The sequence below is a fragment of the Peromyscus eremicus genome, chromosome 9 (genome assembly GCF_949786415.1).
Source record: "Peromyscus eremicus chromosome 9, PerEre_H2_v1, whole genome shotgun sequence".
NCBI classification, from domain to species: Eukaryota; Metazoa; Chordata; class Mammalia; order Rodentia; family Cricetidae; genus Peromyscus; species Peromyscus eremicus.
The window spans coordinates 5,667,105-5,690,489 of NC_081425.1; the positions used below are offsets into that span (position 1 = coordinate 5,667,105).

The 23,385-nt window shown below is 40.5% G+C and overlaps 1 pseudogene; it reads right to left on the reverse strand.

Annotated features, from left to right (window-relative positions):
• Positions 1–6,360: 6,360 nt before the first annotated feature.
• Positions 6,361–6,457, reverse strand: LOC131920254 (U6 spliceosomal RNA; annotated as a pseudogene).
• Positions 6,458–23,385: the final 16,928 nt, after the last annotated feature.

The following is a 23,385-nucleotide window of genomic DNA, read 5'->3' on the forward strand; positions in this document are numbered from 1 at the left end:
GTGAATTCCTGGCCCAGGCCAAAGATGTCCCTCCTGGTTAGCAGCCAGACATATCCACCAGCTATGATATCCCACACTTTCCCATCAGCCCACTGTGGTAATTATATTCCCCCAAATATTGTGCATGCTAATAAACTTATCTGGGGTCAGAGACAGAGCAGCCACAATATTAAACATGAGGATAGGCAGTGGTAGCACACACCTTTAATCCTAGCATTCCAGAGGCAGAAATCCACTTGTTCAAGGATACAGCCAGGCATGGTGACACACGCCTTTAATCCCAGGGAGTGAGTCTTTAATCCTAGGGAGTGATGGCAGAAGACAGAAAGATATATAAGGCGTGAGGACCAGGAACTAGAAGCATTTGGCTGGTTAAGCTTTCAGGCTTTGGAGCAACACAGTTCAGCTGAGATTTATTCTGGATGAAGACTCAGAGGCTTCCAGTCTGAGGAAACAGGACCAGCTGAGGAACTGGCAAGGTGAGATAGCTGTGGCTTGTTCTGTCTCTGATCTACCAGCACTGACCCCAATAACTGGCCTCAGGTTTGATTTTATTAATAAGAACTTTTAAGATTCATGCTACAGCCTACCTTTCTACTCACTAGGGAAGCTGTGCTAGACGTACTTCTTCCTCAGAACTGACCGGGCCTCTTCTGTCATGTCCCGTGTTCAACCATTGGTTAAAATCCAGATCTCTTTTGGGAATGCTAACGCTTGGTCTTCAGAAGGTATTTTTATTGTTCTAGACAGATGGGGTGCTTCTCAACAAAGCGTCCCTCCTTGGCTTCTACCCATTTCCAACTTTTAACAATTGCAACCCATACCAAACCATTCTTGATACTGTAGATGTCTACATCCCTAAGAAGGGTGTTGGGTAAAATGATTCGGCTTCTCTAAAGCTTTCTGGACTCTATTTTCTCTCACTCAAGTCTAAAATCCTGTTAATGAGATCATACTACACTCCAAAACAAGGAGTTGTTGTTTATGAAAGAGGAACCCAATAAAACCCAGGAATTATTTCCTAAATGCATCAAGTTGACGAAGGCTTTGTTTGTTTGTTTGTTTTTGTTTTGTTTTTAAGGCTGGGGAGATAATTGATAAAATGCATGCACAAGGTCCTGGGTTTCAATGTTCAGAACGTCTTTTTTAAAGCTGAGTGTGATGATCAGGGCTTGTCATCTCAGCATCGTTGCTGGGGAGGCAGAGACAAGAGACAAACAGATCATTGCATCACTCTGCTGGCCCACCAGCTCAGCCTACTTGTAAGTTCCAGGCCAGTGATAGACTCTGTCTCAAATGAAAAGTGGATGGCATTTGAGGACAACATCCCAAGCTGTCCTCTGGCCTCCACGTGCATAAGTACCCAAGAGCACGCACACACACATACACACACACACACACACACACACACACACACACACACACACACACGGAAATATTTCACTTCAGGTAAGATGTCATTATGCCTTTGTACACTATTTTGTTGGAGAAATATTGTATTTCTAGAACACTGCTTTGTATCTCATGGTTAAGTAGAGCCTTTATATGCAAATGGATAATAGGAGTGTTGGTGATAATTTGCATAGTGGAAAAGTGCTTTTCTAGCCATCTTCTCCTTGGCGCCTCAGAACAGTACTCTAAGGAGATAAGAAAGATGGGTAATATCTCATCAGAGATGAGGAAACTGAACCAAGAAAGGTCAGGTGAAAGCAAAGCCAAACTTAGAAGCTTCTAATACCCTGAAATCACCGCTGAAGAAATCCACAGAACATCAACAACACAGCTCATGATTTCCTCTCCCCCTCTTGGGACCCTCTGAGGCAGGAGGCAGGAAGAGACAACAGAATTGCTACAGAACAATTAAGTTATTTTCCCTCTCCCCATGGCTTGCTAGGCAAAACAGAGCAATTTCACATCCTGCAATGTTATGGCATCTAGTCATAGTTTCCAGATAAACAAGGGAAAAGACAGTACCAATCATAAATTGATGGCATTGTTATTAAAGTAGGACATTTATGAGAATTTCAGAAGAAAATACTGTAAAAATACAAGAGCTATGTTGTTGACAACTTATGCATCCATAAGTACGTATGCCCTCATAACATGTTCAAAACCATTATCCTATAATCCTATAAAATCTTTTATGTTATTGTTTTTGCTTTCAGTAAAACAGCTGATGGGGTGCCACCATTTCCTTGAAGTAACTGGAAGAAAAACAATGCATAGATTCAAGGCAATTGCAGAGATAATTCAGGGTGTTGAAATTTGGGGCAATTGGTGTGAATTCCTGGCCCAGGCCAAAGATGTCCCTCCTGGTTAGCAACCAGACATATCCACCAGCTATGGTATCCTGCTTTTTCCCATCAGCCCACCTTTCTACTCACTAGGGAAGCTGTGCTGGACTTACTTCTTCCTCAGAACTGTCCGGGCCTCTTCTGCCATGTCCCGTGTTCAACCATTGGTTAAAATCCAGATCTCTTTTGGATAATAGGAGTGTTGGTGATAATTTGCATAGTGGAAAAGCGCTTTTCTAGCCATCTTCTCCTTGGCTCCTCAGAATTCATTTCTAATGATAGGTAACTTTGGTTGGGTAAACACCTTATCTGTCCCGGGTGTGGTCTCTCTAGTACCACAGTAGAACTTGTTGTAAACCCAATCAAAGCTCTTAAATCACACAATAAACAGGCTCCTTATCTATGAGGGCAGACATCACATTCTGGAGAAAATGAACAGAAACTTTCTAAAACTGAACACTCTCCAGGTGAAAGGAAAAACATATTTCCTTTCGGCCTATTATAGTTACTCCAGGATGACACCAGCTGGCAATTGTTTCTGGCTAACAGATTGCAGCTACTATGATTCCTACATAAATTATTAAAATAATAAAAGTAATGTTTTCAAAAAGCTTTCTTCTACTTCCTCTGCCAGTCTAGCAATAAGCTTAACACTTAGCTATCTGTGAGGCAATTTGTCCACCTAGTTTTATGCTTTAATAAGCTTTACTACAATTATCATCTTGCCTGATTCTTTCTCTACCTTCTCTTTATTTTTTCTTCCTCTGTTCTTCCCAAATACTCTCAAACCTGTTACCAGCATTGCATGCCCCCCCCACTCAGGATTCAAACTTTTGATTAGAACAGTCTTCATTTAATCAAGTTCAGTTGGGAGATAAAATTGCATCTCAGCTTCTTCCTTTTCCCATTGGTACAAGAAACTGCCTTTGAGAGTGGTGAGGACACCCTGGAGAAATCAGAGATCCAAACCATCCCAGAGAACAGTGTCAGATCCTCTGTTTGCACACAGAACACAGAGATAAGCGTGCCCTTCGAAGCAGATGAAAAACAAAATAGATCACACCTCTGACTCTTTCAAGAATGAGCCTGGGGTGGAGAGATGATTCAGTAAAGAGATTGTTCTTCCAGAAGAACTGGGCTTGATCTCCAGCACCACACGGTGTTGGCGACAGTCCCAGGAGAGCTAACACTCTCCTCTGTCCTCTTCGGGCACTGCAGACACAACAGTACACAGACGTATACTCATACACATACAATTTTAAAAATAAAGAATAAATCTTGTTCTGATCCACTGAAATGAATTCCTTCCTGATTCTGTAGACAAGCCCTGCACCCAGTCTCTTGGTACACAATTTGCAAGTACCACTAACCTCTTCCTTAGGAAGTTATTAGAAGCATTAGTAGAGTTAGTCCAAATCACAGAAAGAACTGTGATCTATAATAAACGTATTCCAGTTCCCTACATCATTGTGACTTTGAGGCAGCTGTGTCCCTACATATTGCTTTTCAGAATTCCTGTTTATATGAATGGCTGATTTTTTTGGCTTTGTTGTATAACCTTCCTTACCCACCATAGATAGCAGCCTGTCAGGGAAGCATCGAAACTGCTATCTGTATGCATAATATATGTTCATTAACTCAGTATAATGTAAGTAACGCACTAGTGTTTTCATAGTGGATGTGCAGTTATTTCTTCAACAAGAATTTGTTGAGCACTTACCATATTGCTCTGGAGGCTTGAGCTGCACCATGAGACAAGATGAATCAAGACCTGCTTTCATGAATCCTACATTCCAACAGAGAGGGAAAGTGATGAAGAAATAGATATAATTAATTCATTTAATACAAAATATGTAATGAGATGCATATATAATACATAAAGTGCCAGGTACACTTAGGTACTTGGCTTACACTGAGAAGCAATGAAAATAATAAGGTTTACCCTCAAGAATTTAAATGCCAGAAAAATAGAAACAGTACAGAAGAAATTAGAAAGAGGCTGGGAGACTTATATTAAGGATAGTGAAATATTATAAAATTTAATTCTGAGAGGAGCGATTCATGGAAGTATGTGAACCATCTATAGATAGTCAACTGGACTATTTTATTTTGTTAGGATAGACTATAAGTGGTCAAATGTAGAAAGAGGGAAACCAGTTGAGTGACCATTCCAGTAACCATAGGACACATGACAAGGACTCCGTTAAGGCAAGGAAACAGTAGAAGAGGTAGTGGGAAGTGGACAAACTGTGTTTTTAAGATAGAATAGTGCACATTCCATGATGAAGTTCAGGTAAAAAAGAAAAAGAAGAGTCCAGGATGATATCAAGACTTGGGACACAAGCAACTGTAAGATGGAACCGTTGCCAACCAAGATTGTCACAATGTTAGAGGAGAAACAATAAGGTGATGAAATGGAGAGGCAGCAGCAGCCAGTTCACAGGACAGAGAAAAGAGTGTTCCTTCCTGCAGCTAATTCCAGAAGGAGTGGGATGAACCAGCCACACCAGACACCCAGGAGCAGCTTGCCACCCAGACGTAAGTATGATGCTCTGCAGCTGGAAAGAACTTGGGAGGCGTTAGGTAGAGAAGGACATCGGGGAGACGGGGAACATATCATTAGAAATACAAGAGTGGGCATGAGACAGCTGGTGAGGAGCTGTACGCAAGCTCGTGGAGAAATTGACGAGCAAGCCACAGACTCAGTCAGAAGCCAATGTAGTTGTCCAAGAAACCAGTGATCGGGACGTGGACTACGGAGGCAAAAGTGAAGAAAATAATTTACAAGTCCGCAGACTTGAAATGGGAAGGGGTGAATTCCCTCATATCCCAACAACAGAAGAGAAATTTCCTGGGGTGGAGGGAAATGAAAACCATTGTAGTTAAATTGAGCAATCATTTCTTTGTGTTTGGGGTAAATCATCAATTACTCCCTTCGGCTTTTGCCCAGATCTAAGCTAGGGGGTCATGTAACATCTTTCCACTGACTGAGGGAACCATGGGTTATGGGGAGCTTCTATTTCTTTTTTTTTTTTTTCTTTTTTTTTTTTTTTTTTTTTTTTGGTTTTTCGAGACAGGGTTTCTCTGTGTAGCTTTGTGCCTTTCCTGGAACTCACTTGGTAGCCCAGGCTGGCCTCGAACTCACAGAGATCCGCCTGGCTCTGCCTCCCGAGTGCTGGGATTAAAGGCATGCACCGCCACCGCCCGGCTGAGCTTCTGTTTCTTGTAGCCATTCTCTGAGTCCCACCTGGAGTCAGGTGCTGTTTTAGTTAGGGTTACTATTGCTGTGAAGAGATAGTATGACCACAGAAACTTCTACAGGAAAAACATTTAATTGGGGCGGCTTACATTTTTCAGGGATTTAGTCCATCATCATCATAGTGCGGCATGGTGGCCTGCAGGCAGACATGGTGCTGGAGAAGTAGCCAGGTGTCCTACGTCTTCACTGGCCAGCAACAGGAAGCGGTCTGAGACATGGGCCATACCTTGAGCATATAGGAGACCACAAAGCCGACCCCCACAGTGACACCCTTCCTCCAACAAGGCCACACCTCCTCAGGGCGCCACTCCCTTTGGGGGCCATTTTCTTTCACACAGACACAGGTGTAATCCCTACTAACCTCAGCTGTCAGCCTTCCTCAGGGATGGGGAGGTTGTCTGCCAGTTTTTTCTGCTCTTGGCTGGCCTTTTCTCAGGACCTCACTAGGAGCTAACTCAGTGACTTTTCCTACCACCAGAGGCAGCCCTCATCTTTACCAAACAAATCCTTTTCTTTACTTCAGAACACATAAAAACATTTATTGTACTCCTTATAAACAGGAAACTAAAATGTATTTAGTTCAGCCATAACATTTGCCATGTTTTCCTTCGAATATATTGCCACAATAGATTTTGAGTTAAAGAGCGTACATGATTAAATGTGGGTGAAGACCATTTAAACTTCTCTCAAATCGCACTAGTCTGGCCTTCATCAACAATGCACGGATGCTGGCTTTCCACTACAACCTGAAGTTTGCTGGACAAAAAAAAAAAAAAAAAAAAAAAAAAAAAAAAAAAAAAAAAAAAAAAAAATATGGAATGCTTCAAAATTTTACCATCTTCGTCCAGGAGCCATGTTGATCTTCTCTGTGTCATTCCAGTTTTGGTATACTGAAGAATCTAGCACATGAACAATATTCTGAAATGGCCTCTTCGGGTAATAAGAAAACAGAAGAAGGCACTAACTCAGGGAAGAGAGGAAACTAGCTTGGGGGGAGGTGGTGGAGACACAGACGAGAACTAAGAATAACGTTCCATGAGGATGAAGAGTCCATGGTGACTCCTACCACACCCTGTGCCAACTGCAAGAGTTAATTCAAAAAGTATGAAAGCATAATGGGACAGCAAATAAATCCTGGACCCAGTATCTGGAGGCCAGGTTTGAATTCTGTACTAAAGACATAAGTGTGGTCGTTCTAATGTCAGGAGCGGATATACAGGCTGCTCTATGGGCATTTGTTGACAGAGTCTGTGACATACAAGTAATTGGTAGGGTCTAAAGGAGAAATGAGACATCAAACACAAAGAATAATAGAAGCAGAACAGAAAAGGGAGAAAAATATCTGAGGGTTAGAGCCAATAAGACTTAGTGCCCAAGTATGAAGAAGTAAGTGGAGGTGGAGGGATACTGAAGGTCTCTCAACATGTCCTGACTTGGAATGTTTCACAGACACTGATGTCATTAATATGGATGGCAAAGCACGTATGGGATTAGGTGCAAAAAAAATCAGCATGGATAATTATTAGTTCTCTTAGCAAATTAAAATGTTTGCATTTTCCAAATGGGTCTGGGCTTCAAAACGTTTACATTTCATTTTAACAAAGAAAGCTTTGAAAGTACTCTTCAATTTTTCTGCAGCAAGACAGATAAACTTAGTTTAATTACAAGCTTGGGAAGGAAGAGTCTAGGGAGAAGCACGTTTTGTAAAGACTGTTTTCTCTTCCCTAATGTTTCATACGATAAATCAGGACACAGTGCTCCTTGCTTCTACATTGGCCACAAATTTTGTTCTGTCTCTGCCTCTCTAGTACACATACATAATCCATATATGTGGATGTATATTTTCGATCACAAGAAATCAAATATCTAAAGTGGCTTTTAAGGGATATTTGGGGCATTTGTTCTTTGCTCCATTAGCTCAGCCTTTTTCAACAGCACAGGAAGCAGATGGTCTGAAAGCTCCCCGAGGACAGACATTAAGGAGGACTCTTACCTTGTTACGGCTACAGCACTCAGCGTAGTGCTTCTCACCTAGTAGAAATCTGAGTAAACAATTCTCCTAACATGCCAAGGAGCAACTCGGGAAGGTAGCGCAGTGGATAAAGCGCTTGTCACACAAGCCTGAGGAACTAAGTTTGATCCCTGGTACCCAGGTAAAGCTGTTGTGCTTTGACAAGGACATGCAGTCCTTGTTCTAGGAGGAAAGAAGAGGTGGGGAAACAGGAAGATCCACAGAACTCACAGGTCAGGCCGTCTAGAGAAATCAGTGAGCTCTAGAGTCAGTGAGAGTCTCAAAGGAAAAAAATAAAAGCAAAGCACAACAAAGGAAGGCACCCAGTAACAAGCTCTGGCCAACACATGCAGATGCACACACACACACACACACACACACACACACACACACACACACACACACAAACAGAAAAATAAAAAAAACAGAAAAGGAAAAAGAGTATAAAAGAAACACATACCTTTTTAAGTGAACTTCCACAAGCTCCCTGCCAAGGGGTACCTAGCTTCCAAATCCCAATAGTTCTCACTCACATTTTATCTAAGGTGAAGTGAGTTTGGACTTCCTTGGTAAATCATTCAGTGTGTTCTCACTATTGATAACAGACTTTTTAGTGTGACATTTCCCTACTATTTAATCTGATGCTCCCAGGAAATGTCTGATGAATTATACCACACAAAAGCAATAATTCTATTACATATATTCTATTACAGATATATGAATATCTGCACCCATATGTCAAAACGACCAGTCACTTTGCCATAGAAGTGTGTTAGTTACATGACAAAATTAGTTTTTCTATCTTCTAATAGTTACTAATGCAGAATATTAATTTTTTGTTTTTATTATATTCTAAATTTTTTTTAATCAACAGTTTAGTATAACTAAACCTGCCCACTAAAATCCAAACCAAATCCTAAATACAGCCTCAGCAGTTCGTACCCATTGTTTTTCAATTAATTAATATAAGTATTTATTTCTAAAGTCATGCTGTGAGATTCATGGTTTTTATGCAATTAATTCTTAATTGTACTCCAGACACCCAAATTCATTGTACTTTTTCTGCACAAAAAGTCATTTCAGAGCAATTACTCTTTCGTGTTCCTCCCTCCATGGACTGTAGAAGTCTACTGAACATTCTGTCCTGTGAATTACCTTTAAGTGTTTAAAGTTTGCTCTTCCCAACTGTGGTTAGTTAAATGTCGTGCTTGTGACTTTGTAAGGCAAAGACCCATCATTTAAGTGACGAAGACTAAGGTGCCGTCCTGGTCTAGCAGATGAAAACCATCTCACGCCTCTGACAAAAGACAGTTGAAACATCTGTCTTTGGGGATCTGATGTGAGGAACTCTGTTTGCTAAGTACACAGCGTGGCAGAGAGGGAGACAAGTTTACCTGTTCACAGGACGGTCACCTACCCAGATCCAGAAAACCACCCCCAGAGGAGAAAATAATGATGACCAATGCTAGAATTCCAACGAGTGCTCTTCCCTAGTCTTCCCAGATCCTCTTCTACCTCTTTCTGCCCTAGGGCCTGGAGTTGAGCCTATCTGCCTAGTCTCCATCATCAGATCTCTTCCTCTCCATAGAACAACAGTCCAGAGACCCCCCCCACCTGTCAATGTAGGTGTGCATGTTTGTGTGTGTATACACACATACATACACACATACACACACATACATACATACACACATATACAAACATACACACACATACATACACACACATACATACACACATACACACATTCACACATATACACATACACACGTATATAAACATACACACACACACACACACACACACACACAGAGTTTCCATGTTTAGAAGCCTTCTATCAGGAAAACTGTATTCCGTATGTGATAACTCAGCCTTCTCTTCCACACTCAACTAAAACGTCTCTTCTCTACAGAGATCTATGTCTCCACACAAAATTTATTATCTCCTCCAATGTTATAGGTTACTAGAGCTGTATGACTCCATTACCATAGCGTGTGTTTAAACTATCTTCATGTGACTGACTTTTACAGCAAACTGTGACCTCTATATGAAGTAACATTGTATTTGTTTGCTTGTGTGTGTCTGTGTATGGGTATAGTGTGCCACTGTACCTATGTGGAAGTCAGGGGCTATTTGGCTCTCTCTTTTGACCATGTAGATTCTAAGTATCAAGTTTTCTTGATCATTTATATGTGTATTGATCCAACTGAAAAGGGCATAATTCCAGGGTGATTTCCAATTGACCCTGGCCCTTCTCTTACCTCATCCTATGGAATGTGCTCACAAGGTATGATTGGTGTGATATAGTACAGGAGGGTTGTGGTGATTTAAAACACTGTGTACCCTAATAAAATTTACCTGAAGATCAGAGGACAGAACAAGACACTAGATTAAACATAGAGGTTAGGCAGTGGTGTCACACTTTAATCCCAGTATTTGGGAATCACGCACCTTTAATCCCAGCACTTGAGATCTCATGCCTTTGGGAAGCACACGGCTTTAATCCTAGCACTAAGAAGGAAGTGATGGCTGGGTGGAGAAAGGTATATAAGGCATCAGGAGACGGGAACTAGAGCCCTTTTCAGGCTGAGGAATCAGAGAGGTAAGACATGGCTTGTTCCTTTGTCTCTCTGAATTTTATTAGGGTACACAATATATCACCAAAATGGTGTGTTACAATATGCTCTGACCTAAGCAAATGAGTCCTTTAAAAGCAGAATATGTCCCCCAGCTGGCTTCAGAGGAAAAAGTCAGAGAGATACACTTCTGCTGACCTTGAGGAAGAAGCTGGATACCGTCTACAGGCAAGGAGCTGAGGGCAGTGTTTAGAGGCTGGGAGTCATTCCTCACCAGAAACCTGGAAGAGAACAGGGGCCCAATTATCCACTTCAAGAAAATGAATTCTGCCTAAACCTGAAGTATTTTGGAAGCAACTTTCTCATCATCTTCACATGGGAAACTGATAAACTGAGACCTTGGTTTTAGCATTGAGAGACCCTCAGACTTACAGGGCTGTGAAGCAGTAAGTGGTTTTTAAAGATCCATGACTCTGATGGTCTTTGTTCATAGAAAACTATGCACTGGCTTAGTGCTGTGTGTGCAATAAAACATGAGGTGGTTGATTGATGGTTCATTTGAATTAGCACATGAGATTATGAAAGAAAAGGAAGGGAGGGAGGAAAGAAACAGGGAGGAAAGGAGGGGATGAACAATGAGGGCAGAGGGGGAAGAGCAGAGAGGAAGAAATGGAAGAAACATGCTGTCCAGGAGAGCTGGCGTCCCCTGATTGATGGGCCTTTCTGAGCAGAAGGAGTGAGGCAGACATATTATGCTGACTTAAATTAGTTTCTTTCTGATCATGTTTCCTAACTTCCATCCCATCCCTCATCCCTAATCTTTTGATGACCCTTTTGTCATCCCTACCTTGACTCCAACTTGTCAGGGGAAAGAAAAACAGCCCTAATAGCTGTAAGCTGGTGGCTGGTGGCTGGCCTCCTTGCGGCCAGCTAGGCCAGTGTTTTCCCATGGAATATAAACAACTTTACACTGTATTATCATCATACAGGAACTCGCCACGATTATGAACAAGACAGAGACAGGACCACCTCATAAACATGATCATAAACATAACAGAAACATAAACAGAGATCAAAACAAAGGCACCATGAAACTATAAAGTGGGTGAACAATTCCTCTGTCATGAATGATTCGACTTATACATCGTTCCCCATTCTTCTTGAACCTTAGATTCAATTCTATATTCATGAAGATACTTAATTGCTCAGGGATGCCAATCCAAACCCCTGTTTATTTGAGTTCTTCCCCAAATAACTTGTCACCTTCAAACCTTATCATAAGGACATTTCTAACTTTCTCTTCTCAGGGCAAGCCTTCCTAAGACAGCGAGAAATAAATTGCTCTTTGTTTTAGTGTGTTTCTGGTGGCTTCCACCTTAGTGGGCTTCTACAGAGGTGTGGGTATCTATGTTCCTTTTATACACAATGCCATGAATGAACAACTCATTCTTGGGACATGTCAGTCAAAATTCCTTACTTGAAGAGTTTGCATACAATAGTCAAGTACCCTTGTCTCCAATGAGAGCACTTGCGACTTGTCCGGAGCTGGTTTTCCTAGTCTGCTCGTAGGGATGACTTGATATCACATCAGAGCACTGGTGATCCGATCCTAAATCACTGTATAATGTCTGGTTTTCTTACTCCTCTCTCTACCCAACCCCTCCTCCCATTTCTACTCCCTAAGGTCCAAAGGCACAAACCTTGTTTGGACTCTGCCTTGCCCATGTTCATACATTTTGAGAGGGGCAGAGGCAGAAGTTCCTTGAGTAAACAAATGTCAGCTTACATAAAGTATGTGAATTTGGATTGAGGCCAAGAGCTAGAGGGTAATAGCCATTGGTTTTATTTAAAAAGCAAAGTTAAAATGTACCCATGGATTATGCTAAGAATAAAGGCATAACAGAATCAAACAAATAAGTGTGGTTAATAAGATATGTGGTTGAGGTAGACTTGGATTTGATTGACACTTCAAGGTTTGTTCCAGAAAACATACAAGGAAGAAACTGGTAGGGATTGCGGATAAAGAGCCTTCGGGTGTTGCTTGTTCTAAACTTGAAATTCTCACCTCTTGGTAAACAATGCCCTTCGGAGTTAAAACAACTGCTAGCCTGCATGCACATTCCAGGCTTATTAAATGAGAATCCGCAGCACAGGAAACAATGTTTTAAGCATTCCATGAGATTGCACTGTCAGGGCAGAGTTGATCACTGCCTCCACAATCCCAGCCTTCTTCTTCATCCCATGTCTGGCTATCTCCTCTTTTGTATAGAAGGTCTGCAGGCAGATGTTTGTGGCCCATCTGATTGGTGATTCCTTAAAGGGTCAGGGTGATGACTTTGTTCACGATGGATAACAGCACTATGTCTTGGAAAGTTAAGTTCTCAAGGTGAAGAAATATTTGTGTCTTTCAGGACTGGATATGTATCTCTATTTCTCCACGCCCCTCCCTGATTTTTTAATCAAATTTAGTAGCTACATGTGATATATCCACTTCATTGTGGGTACCCACAGTCAGAGTCCACGCTTTTCTTTTGGGGTCTGCATTAGTACCTAGTTTATGGCTGATACTCAACAGAGGCCTCTTGGACAACAGAGTACCACTTGATTTTTAAATGGATCATTCTCATTTCCCCACACCCTCCTTCACCCAGCCCCATGCAGAAAGCCGCCTCCCTTGTACAGTTCCATAATAATCTGAGCTCTGCAATCAGTCCCTTTGCTCTTCCCAGAGGTTCTCAAAGCTCCATTCTCACTCCTTCGTCCTTTCCGATGCCTGCCCTGCATAGCCATCAGTGCCCAGGATACCCTATCTCCAGCACTAAGAATGAGAAACATTTCAGCAAAAGTCTCTAAAACAGCGTGCCCCCTATTTTCTCAAACAGCACATAGGAAGCCTGATTATGACATCACACCACAATGTTATGTCATTAATACCCTCGTGCTGTGTTCTGAGACAAGGTCTGAGCCTGCTGTCCACAGTGACTCCATCTGAGCCTCTTCTCCGATCCCAGATCATGCCAGATTCTTTCCTTGAACTACATAGCCCGTATAAAGCACAATGAGTGAGCACCCCCATGTGGTCTGGGGTCAAGCTGAATGTAGCTCCCTGCAAAAAGCAGCTTACTTACACATTTATCTTCAAAACTTCATGCTAATGCTTTATCTTATTCCACAAAACATTTGCACAATATTTCCACATGCTTTAAGACACTTTTTTGCTTACACTGTTTGTATTAAAAATGATACTCCAGGATTGTGTTTATCTTCTGGTTTTGCATGATCCTAGATGCTCTTCCACTCTGATTTCCATAAGCCCGTTTCACAAGGAGGCTACAAAGTCACACTACATATTCACTTTTAATACTAATCACTTCATATACACAAAGAGATGTTTATAACACACAAGTACAGTTTTTAAAATCTAGCACCCAGCTTAAGAAACAGAATATCACCTGTATCTTCGGAGCCCCCTGCCAGTTCCCTCTGAACCTCCCTTCCAGCTCAGAGTGTCCTTCAGAACTCGAGTTTGTGTTTACATTTTCTGTCTTTTTGATCGCTTGCTTGCTTTTCAGTGCTGGGAACTGAACTCAGATCTTGACCTGAGCTATACAGTCGGATCTGTTTTCTTTCTTTCCTTCTCCCTCTCCTTTCTACTGCAGTGCAGGATCACAGCCTCCACACCACCGAGCTGTCCCTATCCCAGTTTTTAGTTTTCTCTGATTTCTCTGTAGTTTTTAAAACTGTACATGTGTCTTTTAACAACACATCACTTTGTTTAATCTTCTTCTTAGATTTGTATGAGTAGACTCAGCTGAAGCACTTCTAAATGCTCCCCTGAACCTGCCCTTCACCAAACCTTGTGTTTTCTTAAACTAACCGTGTGGGCATTTGTAGATATTGTCCGCTTGTTTCCTTTGGAGTCTTATTATGTCTTTCAAACAGTGTCTCAAATCTGAACTTATTTATTGATTTCTTCCCAGAGGACACAGAGACACTAAGAAAGCTAAGAAACAAAAGTACAAACACAAGCCGCCCTTCTTCCTGAAATAGAGAGCTGCTAACTACTTCTAATTGCCAAGTCAGGTTATATTCATTTAATTCTTAAATAATTAGCATTGGACAATTCTTTGAGAAAAATATAGCAACATTAACCCTGTCCTGTGCATATTTTTAAAGACTTCAGAACTTGAAGTCACTTTTTCTGTTTTTCATTTTCCACAGTTTTATTTTGTGAATGCTTCCCAAATGACTGAGAACCTGCAATAAGTTATTTACTGAAATAAAGAACTGTATTCCCTTGGAGGTGTTCAGATTTTTACCATGTTGGCTATTGAAATGTGCTATTACCAACTTTAGTTTCCAATGTTGTACTATGGAAAGAAAATTTTACCTACAAAGGAGCTTTTAAATAAAACCATGGATTATAAGAGAGGACACAAGAAAAAAAAACAAGCAAACAACAAAAAGATGCTGCATTTGATGAACAAAACGTGCATTATTCTGTGGATATTGTGTGAGCATCCTCTGAATGTAAGGCAGACCTGGACTAGGCTCTAGGTGGGGTGCACAGTGAGTGGGATAGGAGTCCTGCATAAGAAGAGCCCTCACGCTTCCTGTATAGAAAGCTGACTTCCAGTCAAGGCCTATCATTATCCCTCTTAAATTCTCTGTGATTACCCACATGAGACCTGTACAAGATTGGGCCCATTAACACTCCATTACGGAATGGGATAGAGCCTATGAGGCCTGCCTGTCCCCGAGAGGGAGAGAATTTTCCTCAGTGGTGTAGCTGCCCACAACTGCCCAAGCTCCTGTAAGTAGCTGCAAGCTTCACCTGGTTCCTTTATTTCTGTCAGTGCCCTATTTGGGTAAGTGGATGGCTTATTAATGTCTCCTCAGGAAAAGTTCACAACATCTACCCACTCTTGGGCTGTAAGACAGGGCAGTGGATGATGAGGGACTTGGAAGAATGACCAGGTGCAGAAGTAGAAATTAGAAAGAGAACAACTTCAACCCAGAAAGTTCGAGAAGTCTTAAAGATAAAGGAAGCATTTGGGCTCTGGTAGATTAAGAGGGTTCTATCCATCAAGTAGAATGGAAGTGGGCGAAGCTGTTGAAGCAGAGGTCACACAGGTGCAGAGTAAGAAGGGGAATTAAAAGGTTCTGGAACTGGTGCATCATCTCATTGGCTAGAATACATAAATTAGGGGACAGTAAAGGGATGACATTATAAAATAATTCTCATATTGCTCATCTTGTATTTTAGTGGGTCGGCTTTTCTTCCAGATAGGACCTAGCACATGTGTTGATATTAATAAATTACAGACACATACACACATACATGCATATGCATGCACATGTACACACACACACACACACACACACACACACACACACACTGTCCTGTCATTCAGTAGTTTTGGTTGGAATTACAGACAAGACAATAACATCCTGCATTCTCTACCAATGTTTCTTGGAAATGCTTATTATATTGTTGTCCCATTTCTCCAGCAGTCTCAAATATCAGTTAGCTCCGGACATTTTAAATACCCCTGCACCCTGGACCTACTGTCCCTTACCCTCTCCTATGCACTGCTGGCCATTGCCTCTCTACCCTCTTACCTCTCTACCAGATGTTTCCTTCCAAATATTTCCTCTCTGGAATATCATGATCCACCTGGCTCTCAATTTTTCAATTTTTCTCCCTACTGAGCTGCAAAGGAACTCTATGATAATCATACACAATAAATAAATATGGAAGAGGATGGGGAGGAATACAAGGAGGAGAAAGTATAGCAGAAAGAAGAAAAGAAGAGAAGGAAAATGAAGAGAATAAAAGAAGGTCCTTCCCTGGAAATGATGTTAGGGGCAAAAATGTACTACAAAGCATCACACTTACATTTTTATCTAAACCAGTCTTTAAACTGTACTTCAGTTCCAGCCATACTAATTGGAACACTGAGACAATGTAAAGGAATTCAAGTCACCAGGGTCCTCAGAGTAATGAATCACACTCACTTACATTGTTATTTTCTGCTGTTATCTGGTTTCAGCTTTTAAATCCCCCACTGGTCACCTCTACTATCTTTCTAGGTTTGTTTGTTTGTTTTTAAGATTGGGTTTATTTTATTGTATGTGCCTGTGTGTTATATGTGCATCTTGTGAATACAGACGCCAATGGAGACCAGAAGAGGGCGCCAGATATCCTGGAACTGAAGTAGTGAGTCCCTAGTGTAAGTGCTGGGGATTGAACATGGGTTCTGTGCAAGTGCAGCAAATGGTCTTAATCACTAAGCCATGTCTCCAGCCCCCATTCCATTTTGTTATGCTATAATCCTACCACTCCATTTCCAATAGCCTCTGCTGTCCATTAATTTCTGCCACATGTATCACTTCTTGTTGATTTTTCCCTGGGGTAAAATAGTCAGGCAGACAATGTTTTGAATATTCATGGCTCAACCTGCACAATTAAAACACAGAACAAGTAAAACAGCTGTCAACAACTCTACAAATTCTGTCTCTCGGATGGAGACCACAGGATGCACCTGCAGATACATGTTATTATGTCTTCTTCCCCCCTTTGCACATACCTATTGAGCAAAGAGATATTGTAGTCATTGATTGCTACAAAGTCTGCTAATAACCAACGGCATCAGGTGCATGCAAGTAGAAGATGGTTAAGCACAACCTGCTGCTGCCAGGATCCAGCCCCTGGAGCCTCTCCACCCTAATCATTTACTCTTACAAATACACAAGACAAGAAAAGTCGGTGCAGAACTAATGTAAAACCCAGGGGGCAGAAAGTAATAGGAAACTCAACTACTTAAGCCTCCTGGATCTCTGGAGAAAATCACTTCTAAACACAGCACACTTTGTTAGCATCATTTCCTCCACAGCCAAGAGACAGGATTGTTTTTTTTTACTAATAAGCAAAAGAGAATCCAGAAATACTAAAATTAAAAGAGCAAAGCTTGCATTATATGTGTGGATTAGATCACAGCCAATTCTTTTTTTCTCTCCCTAAAATCACTTACTAAAGAATCAACACAACTATTTGGAAATAAGTAATTTCTAAATTCAAGAGTTTTCTATAATAACAAATTTTAGACAGCTTCCATAGAAGCCTTATTGCTGTTCTTCTTAATGTTTGTTGTGTTTTGTTGGGAAGAATATTCTATTGAGGACACTTGGAGGGGGGCAAAGGCTGTGAAGTTACCACAACACTGTGTGCATCTCAATACTGTTTATACATTTCTCAGCAGCTACCATTCCTAAAAAGCCATTCACTGGCATAAATGGACTTATTAAGAATACCAAAGATACCTTGGAATTTAGGGATCACCAATTAACTGATTCATTTTAGGGAATGAGAAGGAGGGAGAGACAGTGTGTGTTCACATTCCCTGACCTAAGAGAAGTGGTTTTAGCTGATTGGCACAAGATCTGAAAAAAAAAATTAATGGGATCTTGATGGAAACTGTGGAACAACTTATCACTTAATCCATACATAAATGTTCTCTAAGAGAGGAGCTGGGTCATGTGCTCTTTGGACATACTCATGATAGCTATAGGGATATAAAATTACAAAAAATACAAAGGGACAGTGGTGTGTTGATTTCCTTTTTAAGACTTTGTGCAAAAGAATGAACATAACTAATATCCAGGGTTTGTCTCACACTTCCAGTAAGGCTCAAGACAATCACGCTCTAGCCTGCGTACCTTTGCCACTAGTTCTGCCATGAGATGACCAATGAGCTTAGATGAAGGGATAAGCACCTTTGCCTCTGTAAGAGGAGGACAGTCCTCCCATGTCAAATGACAGTTTGGGGTTAGAAGACTTAACGTCTGAAAAGCACCTGTGCCCCTTGGTCTTCTGCCTCACCTCTGCTGGTGTGTTCCAAATCTCCACAATTTCTTGGTGAAAAGTGAAAAGCCTGGGGCTAATTTGCATAACGTTGGAAGCTGTTCAAAAACACGTGAGCATCCTGTGTATCTGTGCTCTTTTGCTTCCTCGTGGTTTATTTGGTGTGGGAACCAAGAGAGTGGTGGAATGTAGTTATCATTTTTATTCTACTGAGAGCAAATCATGAGACCTTTTACTGTTCCTTCTATTCATCCAGGAAGCAAGTTTAGTTTTAATATTCAATTCTCTTTAATCAGCATCATCGGAGAACTGTGACAATGCTTGAAATTTCTTCTTTTTGATTTAGTTTACGTGTATGAGTGTTTTGTCTGCATGAGTGTCTGTACACCAGATGTGTGCCTGGTACCCAGGGAGGGCAAAAGAGGGTGTTGAACCCCCTGGGCCTAGAGTTGCAGATGGTGGGAGCCACAATGTGGGAATCTAACCCAGGTCCTCTGTAAGAGCAACCAGTGATCTTTGTCACTGAGCCATCTCTCCAGCCCTAATACCTTTCTGTTGGACCCTTGATTGATGTAGCAGGGCTGATGCCAAAGGCACAGAGGCTAGATAAAGATTCTTTTGAGTCTGACTGAAAATTTTGAGATAAATACTGTGAAGCACAATCCGTGCGTTCCTTTGAGCAGTATCTTCTTTTTTTTTTTTTAAAAAAAAAAAAAAAAAAGCAAACACTTCAGCATTGCCCTCTTAGATGTCTTTTAATTTTATTTTCCTCATAGATACAATGAATACTTCCAAGGTTATTAAATACAATAAGACATAGTCTCTATGTTTGAACTATTCTGTGAGGGTCATAAAAATTAGATTATCTTAAACTTTTGTCTCGTTTGCTAGTAGGCCACTTCAGCAAAATATTCGTATTAACATAAACTTGTTTGGAAATAAATCCTTCTTTGCCCCAACATACACCATTCAGAGTAGACTACAAGGCCATTAGCAGAGAACTTGTTTGATCTTCAGCCTTAAATATTCACACATAATCCTGTTTATCCTATTTGCATTTCAAATAATTAATTTACATAACTCATAATAAAGTGAATGTTTTTATTAATTTTTAATTACTTTTAATTGTGGTAGAATGTACATAATGTAAAACTGGTCTGGCCTTGAGTAAGTCACTTGACCTCTTCTGTTTTTAGGAGCTCATTAATAGAATTTGAAACTGATGACTATGGTCTAACTTTTCACATGGAGGTATGGATTAATCAGGAATTCAATGGAACTTTCAATTCTATAGATTTTTTTTTAGACCTCATCTTTGGAGGTTAAAAAAGCTCTCAAACACTTGCTTTGGGACATTGTGTAATTATCTTAAGGCAGCAGATTATGGCTGGTACACAAATGCAGCACATGTGTGTAGACACAGAAAGAACTTCCCTGCTTCAGACATTACCACATCACAGCAAACAGCTTCACATGGCCATCATTTCTCACCAATGTTTATTGTAATGGCCCCACTCCTGGTTCTGGTATATTCTTATGCTTGGACAGCAAGGAACACAGAGTTGGTTTACTTCATGTTCCAGGGAAATAAGGAGAATGTGAAGTTTAGCCAAGTGGGGATCTACAAGTCACATGATTTGTCCTCATAAAGAATAGGGAACATGGTACAGCAGATATATAGACTTTTCGAGGGAGGCTTTAACAAAGTCCCATTTTTGTCTGTTTTCTGTTAAATCTACAGAAACTATCCATGGCTCTGATGGACAGACATCAGAAATGAAGATGTCAGCAGGGCCATGTTCCCTGTGAAACCTGTAGTGAAGAATCCTTCCTTGCTTCTAGCTTTTTGCTGGACAATCCTTAGAGATCCTGTTGTAACATTTCCATCTATGCCTCTGTGATCGCTTGTTCTTCCTTGGTGGCCTCCTTAGTGATCCTGCTTTAACATTTCCATCTATGCCTCTGTGGTCACTTGCTCTTCCCTGGTGGTCTCTGTCTTCAGATGATGTTCCTTTTCCTGCTTATAAAGACACCATTTGTGTTACATTTTAGATAAAGGCCAAAACTGGCAACCTCATCTACACTTGGTAACACCTGGAAAGGCTCAACTTTCAAATACAGTTAAAAATGTCTTTCCATGGGAACGCAGTTTTTCTTACCATAGTGAAGAGTGTCTTGCAACAGCACTGACTGGCTTATGTAGCTGCTACCTTGTAGAAAAGAGCCTATGGAGTACTTCCAATGTTTAGGTTTGCCAACGTGACTCAACCTAAAATCCTATGGGGAAAGAGTCTCAGTAAGGGATCGTCTGGACCAGGTTGGACTGCAGGCATGTCTGTGAGGGGGTGACTCCCCATGAACGTGGACAGCATTGTTTCCTGGGCTGGGCCCTCAACTATGAATGAAAAGAATAATGAGCTGAGCAGTAACCATGCATTTGTTTCTCTTTTCTCTCGACTGGATGTGACGGGACTATCTGCTTCAAGTTCCTGCCCGGACTTCTTCACAATGATGGACTGTAACCAGCAAGTATGAGCGACAGCAAACCTGTTCTCCCTAAATTGCTCATTGTTGGGCATTTTATCAAAGCAGTAGAAATGAAACTATGACAGTACTAATATGATGTCCCCCTTATAACATCTTAGGCTTCTTTTCATCTTTTAAAGTAATTCTGTTTCAGGTACTGACTGCTCAGCTTTCTCTTTCTTGCATTTACAACTCTAATAGACTATGATTGTTACAATGAGTTACAAACTCTTTCAATGTGCATAGAGTACTCAATGCTAGCATTTCTACAGCTCTTGAAAGTTTACAAACGAGAGAAACCTGAGTAGGTGACCACCCTTCCCTTGCTTCTGCCATAGACAAGGACGAGGATTCAAGATACAGCCTCATGCATACCATCATCTAGTTTCTTTGATTAACATGGGATCCTGTGCATGGAAAGATCAGCCAGCTTAACGTACCAAGAAAACTTTGAAATATACAATAAAATTACAAAACTTGTAAATTTTCCCCAAAACTTGAAAATGTAAATTGTGAAAGTTAAACAATTCAAATATATACTACAAATCCAGTTTGCCAGAGGTAAACACTGTGAGATAAATATACAATTCAGTGGTTTATAACTATCTGTATGTTAATGTTGCTTAGGGAATCATGACTTTTAATTACCTGAATTATACACATTTAAATTTGCATATATATTATTCTATTAGTTCAGCTTTAAAGACTCTATATGTAGAGTATATATGTATATATGAGAAAAATTTTAATGTGTATGTGTCTAATTATAATTGAACACAAGGGATTCCCCATAATGATTTAATAAAAGGAAGAAAAAAATCAAAGCCAAAAGCAATAAATCCATTTTAATTATGTGTGCTAACTTGTGACTACAGTTTTTATATACATATCCATTCGTGTGTGCCTTTTATATTTTGTGTCAATTTCAAAGCTGTTTCTTTGATGTTTTATAATTATGTCTACATATAAATCACCTCACTTGAGAATTTTACATACTCATATTAATGCAAAGGATATAAGATGTTCATTTGCACTATTGAAAGTAATTTTTAGATATTTGTCACAGTTGTGTTCATTGTGAATGGTCTCGTGGACTCGGTGATTAAATGCCTGTGACTTAAAATGCCTGGATCTTAAATACTCTATTTAAAATCATGAAAATGATATGTTGTTATACAGAACCAATATTTTTGAGGAGAAAGTATTTAACTCATGAAGGACTCTTTAGCCCAGCAATTTGGGATGCTATAATCAGAGAGTGATTCATTGTATTTCTCAAAGCATAAATCAAATACTGATTGCCTTGTAATGTTCAGTTTTAGCTACAAATGAATTGGGGGTTTTTTGTTTTAGTGCATTTGAAATGCATGAAAATTTGTTTCTAATAGAAGTTTAAGGCTCAATTCTAATTTAGTTAAAGCTGAGTATAATATTAAAACTTAGTCAATATGTCCTTCCTAAGCTCTCTGGAAATTCTGCACCCAGAAATTGCAGTGATGGATTGAACTGTAGCAAACAAAGGGATGTTGCTGCCTGCTTCTGCTTGAGTCTGGTGTAGGCTCCGGTTATGTGTGGCATGAGAGAGCCACCTACAGAAAGTTAAGGAAAGAACTCTCCTACAGTAAGAACACAAAGGCTGCAAGTGAGTGTTTATGGAGAAAGAACACTTGATGGTGATAGTTTGAACATTTCACAGTAGCATGAGCTTGGAATAAATAGAAACCGGGAAAGTTAGCTCTTAGATGGTCTTATAATCACTTTTTCACAGTAATAAACAGCAACATTGACATTGGCCTCAGCTACATACAGCAAGCATCGAGACAGTGTGGTCCACATTTGTTTGAATTAGTTCTCTCCATGATCAGAGTGATGGTTAATTTTATGTATCAACTTTTCTGAGTTAAGGGTGCTCAGGTAGCTGGTGAAGTATTTCCGGTGTCCTTGAGAAGACTGTCATTTAACTCAGCCCAAGGGAAGAAAACACAGGGTCCAGAGCTGGAGAAATGGTCCAGGCGTTAACAGCATTTGGTTAACAGCTTTCTGCAAGAGCACCCCAGTTCAGTTCCCAGCACCCATATGGCAGCTCATAACGGTTTGTAAGATGCCCTCTTCCAGCTTGCATGGCTACCAGTCATGCATGTGGCATACATAACATGCACACAGGCACTCACAAAATTTAAAACCAGTCCTTAAAAAGAAAGGAAAACACACTGCCACATACTATGAGAAAATGTTAATTATCCCACCTGCAAGGGATAATTTGAATTTTTTCCTGAACTGGGGGACCCAAACTTGATTGTGTTTAGATACTGGTTCTCTCCTGAATCTCAGCCCTTTAGACTTGAGATTTATACCACAGTTGCTCCTATCTTCAAGCCTTTGCCTGAAATCTGAATCAGAAACACTTCTCCTGGTTCTCTGGCTAACATATGAGCAGATCATGGTCCTTCTCAGTCTCCATAACTATATGTCAATCATCATAATAAATCTCTTATGCCAAATCAGTTTCTCAAGAGAACACTGATTGCGACATCTTTCCGTTGGTGCCAGCAGCTCTTTGTTGGCTCCCTGACACCTCTTTTGGTGGGTTCTTAGGGAAGGTGCTGGATCTTTGTTAAACAATGACCGTGCTATTTTAGTTACTATTCATCTTTCTCTCTAATTTGACTGTGGTCCTTAAAAGCAAACTTTCGTGATTGTTTTTTATTTGGTTTAAATTAGACAGTTGTTTGGCTGGCTGGTTTGTCACTGAAATGCAATGGACTGGCTTAGAGTTTGGTAAAGGTTCTATACAAGTTCAGTGAGTGAATCCTCACTGCACACAGTGGAGGTGTCTTCCTATGTGCCTGACTCTA